Raw genomic sequence first — 7454 nt, forward strand, 5'->3', positions numbered from 1 at the left:
TGAGGAAGTGACGTGGGAAAAACAACTTACCATCGTTTTTGTTCCTTTTTCTTTAATTAACTCAATAGTTAATATCAGATAAGGGATACAAAAACCAAATTATTAATTATCATGCAATTCAAGGTTATGTCTGTTTTGTGTTTTAACTTGACCGACAACCATTAGTGCATCCTAAAAAAATTGATTTGTGTGGATTACGCCCTTTTTCCTTTCAACAGTTACAGACACAATATTTTTTCCAATTGATTCCAAAAAAAAAATATACAAGCTAACATCCAAAGCGGTTTGATGCTGGCACGGCTTTTAAAGACAGTAGGTATGTTATTTTATTAATATTATTTATGAAATTCAAAAAGATTTGAGTCATTTTCAAAGGCAATTTTTTTCCAAATTAACTTTATGGAGAAAATTAAATCATGACAAGTACAATATGAAAAAATAAAGTATGATCTGTTTGTATAAGTTTTGGCGTACCTAGGTACTTACATTTTGTTATATTGGCATAATTCGCGTAAATATAGTCCTCGGTAAAGTAATGGACAGAACAGATCTGCGAGCGTGCAAGCAGATGTTGCAATACGGTTGAACCTCACTTATCCAGATTTGTTTTTGATCATCAGTTTCATAATATGGTTATAAGAAAAATGTACAATTTAAATATATAATAATATATGTGATTAGTAAAAATAAAGTAAATTTTTCAATAGGTATATAAAATTAAAAGTAAATTAGAAGTAAAGTAGTTGTTTCATTATATTTTCGATTATCCGGAATTACTGTTATCCAGACTATCTTCATCCCCAATTAGTTCAGATAATCGAGGTTCTTCTGTACTCGCCGCAACAGTGGCATTTTGAACTGGGATTGTGATATTTTTACGTCACCAATTTATTCTTTAAATAAAGGTATACATTTACATTAAATAATTAAAAAATTAAATGTGTTTCAAATTATTTTGAAATATTATTTTAATTTGCTTTAATTAATGAACAAATTAACATTCTATAATATGTACGTATCACTTTACGTTCACTGCATATTATAAAAATTATTTTACACCACGTTTCGCTCACATAATATGTAGTAAGCTTTCTCAAATATGAGTAAACAATATAAAATAATTTTTATATGACGGTGAATACCATTGTTATAAGATACATTTTATTATCAGGAATTACTGTCATGTACATGCACTTAATTCCTTGAAAAATTTAGTATTCACTGGAAATACTCAAGATATATTCCAAACTTTTGCCATTTAACTCGACTAGCATTGGAATATTGTGATGTATTGATTCTTCTTTTGACGTAACATAATATGAGCCAGTATTGATCAATCTATTGTGAAAATAAGTTCATTTGAAATTTCTCCATTCTAAATATTATTGGTACTCGAATGTACATAAGTAGTAATTTGATACGAGGTTTTGTCAATTATTATCATGTTTAGAATGTGTAGAGATTCAAATATAACTTAGTAGCATTGTTATTATAATATGTACATTGATACCTGATACCGATAGAATGATTGGTGATGAATAATATTATAATAGAATTATTGTTATGACATTGTATGAAACCGCAATGGATATAGTTAGGTGACTGAATCTGTCTTCCGACGATCAAAAACAACTTTTACTTTTAGAGTTACTGCAAATCAATTCCAGCCTTGTCCATTAGAATGCCAATTTTATTCAAGATAATATTGAGCAAAAATAACTATTATCTAGGCGGCATCTCAAGTTATTTGGTTGATTTCGACAATTTTAATCACGATAAATAAATAGGTAGGTTATCAATATATTTTCATTGTTATAAAAATATTACTCGGGAGTTAGTCATCCTTCGATACGTTTAGATTTTTAGCCGTCTTGCGAACTGTATCTTGTTATAAAATCAATAAAATCCTATGACCACATTCTATAATTGTGTTGATGGATATCAAACGCCGTAAAGTCCACATATTGAAAAAATGACTTTTGATATACGTTTAATAGAGTATGCAAATCTGCACATTATGGTATACTGCAAACCCCCAAAAGTCCACTGTTTACGTATGAAATCACGTTTCGAAAGATCAATATTTTTTCAAACTACCTTAAGTCCACAAGCTAAAGGTGAACGATGGCACCTATCATTTTCCTTAATTTCTAAACAATTATAACATAAAATGGATGTAGAAGTGGATTTTGTGGATCCAGACAAAGCCAGAAAGAGGTCGAGCACCAAAGCTAAGAAGAAAAATCCTTGTAGCCATCGTGGGTATTAGATTCAATTATCTTACAATATCTCACATGTTACAACCATTTGTATTACACGATATGATAAAACTGCATTTTTCTCAGTTTGACATTCAGTGGACTTTACGACGTTTGATATGTGTCAACACAATTAACAATTTAAATCCATTTAAATTTAATATAACACGATGCGGTCATATAATACTTTTCATAGTTATATACAATAATTTTTTTTTTGTAATTTTGGCCAATATTGATCTGCAGTAACTCTTATCACGGTTATACTTCTGTGAACACTTCTAACAACTAAATAATGCTGAATAATAATTTCATAGTTCTGAAGAAATCACATACTAATCGTAATTGATTAATAATTAGTTTTAATTAGTAGTCAATCTTTTATCATCATGAGAGAAGTGCCAAAGTGCCATGCAAAATACAATATAAACCAATTCAGAAGTAACTACTTTTGAGATTACCCAAATATTCTTACAGTTTACAATCATGCAATGTTGACATTGGATAGCAAGTGATATTTTATGAATTATGAATACCATGTAGGAACCAAAATGCTGAATTTCTCGAGATGATCGATACTTTCGTTAGGTAGGTACCTAATATAACTAGAAACCTGTCTCATCAGCGATCACTTGTGTATTATATTTATTATAATAGGAGGCTATTAGCTATCTATATGAATATATTTGTATGTTCATTATCAGAATTTCAGTTATTTTAAAAATACATATTGATAAAAAAGAGTCCTACTAAACTAGTTTTAACTTAAGTGTTGACAAAAATGTCAGCAAATTTTGTTAAAATAACATTAATAAATTGTATATTTTATGATGAAATCATTATTAATTTATTAAATATTATTGTTTAAGAGTACTTTCTACAATTATTATTGATAATAAACAATTTCCAACATACAATCAAGGAAAACCCACTGAGTAAGTTATTTGTGCACAAAAATCTAATCCTTTTTGTAAGACATGGAATAAATCGTTTTATACTTATTATTCTTTTATTGACTCACCTACTTCATCTATACTTTCTTCCCCTCCCTTCTGAAACATTACAATTATGCGATGATTACATTATGATCACGTCACGCGATAAATTTAGTCTGGTTTTGTAATCCCGCAGTATATTTTAAATGATCACTAACTCTGTAAATTCAATGTTGGAGAGTGCCAACCAATGTATTAGTATATCTTAAAACAATTTCAATATAAAAATAAAAAATATCTATCAGATTTTGGAAAAAGTATATATACTTCATTAATTTATGATGGTTTTTTTTATCAACCAGGTGTTTTTTTTTGATTTTTTTACATATTTTTTTAAAATAAAACAAATAAATAATGGTTGTACATATTATTTATTTAATCATAAGAAAAGTTAAAATACAATTTTATTTTCCCGGGATTGGAATCGCTTGTTGCAACGCATTCTTGTATCTTCGAGAATGATTGATCGGTCGAAAGTATAGTGCGATAAATAGAAGAAACAACATTGTTTCATGAAAATATGTATGTACTAAATGGATATTTTTCATAGAAGAAAATTTATTTCTAAATTAAAAACTGAGAGAATAAAGTTGTTATTTGAGTACCTTGGTATCAAAGTGGGACAAACGCCACCTCCCACTAAATTCATGTTTTAATTGATTATGGTAGTGCAAGTGATGCTCTTTTCAAAAAATCCACCAAAAGTATCAAAAACGGTAGTTTTCATAGAGATTTTTGAGTTTAAAGTTGGTATGTTGTATGAAAAACGGACACTTTTCACACATGTTTGCGAGTCTCCTGTAAAATTTTGTAAATGGCTTATGTCCCACTTTGATACCAAGGTACTCATTTGCCATTTAATACCACTTGCAACAAACATTTAATATCACATCTTTGTCGGGTCTTAAGTTTCCTGACTGAAGCGAGATATGTGGTATTACACTGTATGTAATCTTTTATTCATTTGGGTTGTGATGAATAAAAAACAGTTATCAATTAACTTCAGATGTGAACAGAACGAACAATGTTCAGAAATTCAGTTGAATAATAGTAATAAGTTAACGAGAATAGTTGCTAAATTCTTCACCTGTCCCGAGCAATTACCATATTTAAATAACATGCTAATTATATCTAATGGCCACCTGATGGGCAACGCACCAGTTGCGTTGGACGCAGTGAATGGGTTAAGCTAGAGCCCAGTGATCGGCAAACTCATAAGTCAACAGAGCCAAATATCAACATTAAAATGATTGAGATTTCTTTTTAGGGCCAAATTTCTTATATGAAGGGCACACATGCTTACCTAGAGTTTCTGTTTTTTCATTTAAAGTTGAACTATGACATTGAATACTAGGTATGATTTTTAAAGTGAAAGTGATATTATGTTACATCTCTTTTACGCATGCTAATATGATTAAAAAGTTATTCTTTCTCTTTCTGTCACATTCGAATTTGATTACCGAAGTTTAAACATTTACTATGCGTATTAGCTGACGTGCTTCGTCGTTTACAAATTATAACATAAATTTAAAAAATATATGTATTTATAATATTAAATATATTTTATAATGTACACAGATTTTTTTAACAACTATATTATATATACTTTTATTTATTTGTCGCATATTTAAAATGTTCTTGCTTTATTAAAATCTTTTTATTAGCCGGCCAAATAAATCCGTATTTTTGGCCATAGACTAATATAAAAATCTCTCTGCTGTCAAAAGTGTCAAATATTATGTTTACAAATTGCAAGGTACCTAAAACAATTGTGTTTTATATCAGGAATAAGAAACACTATCTGTAAGTACAATATTATGTTATTTATTACTATCGTAGTATTCTGTGTGTTTTGCATATATTATTCAAGTGTTTATTTATTGTTTTCTTAGTCTATACATGCTTTCAATGTTTCATAATTCCGACGTAATACAATCCTTTTTTTGAGGTTAGTTACATTCATTCCAGAATTATATAAAACCTGTGATTTCATATATATTTGTTTGATATAATCTAAGGCGTTCTAGTTGTTATTAAACATGTTACCTACCTGATTACTTTATTTTAGTTAATCAATCTTTTTTGATGCTTTGTATTATCACTAATCCGTTTTAATTACCACTCTTCAAACAGTCGCCAACTATAAAAGATTAAAAATCACACTATTAACAGTTCCTATGTTATGTTTTTTGCAGATGGAGAAAATGTTTACCGAGATCTTTGCTTGTCGACGGTTTCATATGAATAAGATGGAATGAAATAAATCTTTTAATTAATAATGAAATAAATCCAACTTTCGGCGTACGATTCGAACATGGCGTGATTTATGACGTCGACCATCAAGCATATACACCCATTTTATAGATTTAATAGTACAATTACACAAGGTAAATATAAAGTGACTAATGTTTAAAAAATAAAACAATTTTATAAAAACATTTTTGCACTAAATTTATTATCGATAATGATATAAAAGTTGCTATTTTGATTCGTAATATAAAATATAATATAATTGTGCATATCAGTTACTTGTATCATATTAGGTATGTCATTTGGTAGAGCTTACTCTCCAAGTCTTGTCTTTTTCAGTCTCAATATCACTTTGATATTAGAAAAATTGTCTTTCCAACACCAATGAAAGGTGCATGTATCTATACACACACATTTCAAAGGCTTGTTTTCTAGATACTGTATATTACTTCTTCTCTTCGGCTATATCCGCATCTTAGTTGCAGCATATGGATACAATGCGGCGCCTCCAAGAATCTCTGTCACTCTAGTTTTTTTGCATCGTTCCAGGTCATACTAGCAGTCCGTAACTCCGCCAGATATGCTATATAGATAGTATTTAGCGGCCATCCAGGACGCCGGAATCCGGTTGGCTTGAAGAACAGGCAAACCAGATTGGGATTCTCTTCAGGCACTCGCAGCACGTGGCCGGGCCAGGTACAAAGTTGCGTATTCACTCTCAGCGTGATGGGAGGCTATTTGGTGCGTTCTTTTATCTCCCGTTACTTCTAAAATTACCGCACACCCAGTATCCGTCGTAAACATCTGTTCTCGAAGCTCAGTATACGGTTGCTCGGAGCCTTTGTAAGGTGCCATGACATAAAAACTAGTAAGATATTTAAAATAGCTGCTAGAATGAATACATTGTTGAAAGGAAATGAAAACTGAAAATATGATATATCAATTAATTTGTCCATCTGAAGTTGTAGATATCAGTTAATAATTATGTGTTATACCAGTAATTAAATGCTGACTTCAAATGAAAATTGACAATTAAATATTGAAATAATATATTACCAGTTTTGATTTTTTTAAGTACTATACTATATCCATGGTTCATATTACAATGTCATAGTAAAACTTAGAAGAATAAAATATGTCGTAAGACGAAATCAATCTTGGGGTTTTAATATAAGTTAAATAAATAGTACACAGCTAATTTGTTATTACTTTGAATACATGCCATGTCTTTACATCAATAAAAAACAGAAAAACAATTTAATAATGTATAAATATTTATATAAGACTTAACAACGGCTGACATATAGTTAGACACGATGACCTCCATTTAATTTCCTCTTATTTTAAAATTCACCAAGATATATCCTAATAAGTAGGTAAGTATATTACATTTGTACATATAATAAGTAAATCAAGTACAAAATTAAATTACTATTGAAGCAGTATATACTATATATGGACCCCACAGAGTAATTAACAATATAATAATTTATATAATTATATCGGGTATATACTATATTGACACATTTTAATGAAGTCTATTTTTCTTGGTACCTACGTTCAATGATAAATGTTGTTTTATATTGTAACATAAACAATGGTAATATGCATTGATCTTTCTGATTTTTAAACTGTGATATCTATTTTATATATCTATTGATTTCTATGTGTATTATTGATACATTATTTATTTCAAATACAATAATTTCAAAACTAACAGTAAATAATATATAGAAAGCGTCATGTTGTTTAGTTGGAAAATCTACTAGGAAATTCCATCCAATCCAAATCCAATTTTTACCAGGTGGGTACTTGTAGGTCAGTTATTTTTGGAATAAAATGAATCCCTTAAAAAATATGAAATAAGAATAGAATGATAAATATTTGTGAAAATTTACCAAATCAACATGTTTAACGTGAATTTTTTCACACTAAAATGATAAATATTGTT

The 7454-nt window shown here is 29.0% G+C and overlaps 1 long non-coding RNA gene across 1 annotated transcript; it reads left to right on the forward strand.

Moving 5' to 3' along the window:
* Positions 1-4972: 4972 nt before the first annotated feature.
* Positions 4973-6656, forward strand: LOC147065198 (uncharacterized). The gene is made up of 3 exons (XR_015071813.1): positions 4973-5056; positions 5449-5640; positions 6053-6656. It is a non-coding gene; the product is annotated as an uncharacterized LOC147065198 (long non-coding RNA).
* The last annotated feature ends 798 nt before the right edge of the window (positions 6657-7454 follow it).

Source organism: Rhyacophila brunnea, unplaced genomic scaffold (assembly GCF_057557595.1).
Source record: "Rhyacophila brunnea isolate RB1 unplaced genomic scaffold, BYU_Rbru_1.0 scaffold_6, whole genome shotgun sequence".
Classification (NCBI taxonomy): Eukaryota; Metazoa; Arthropoda; class Insecta; order Trichoptera; family Rhyacophilidae; genus Rhyacophila; species Rhyacophila brunnea.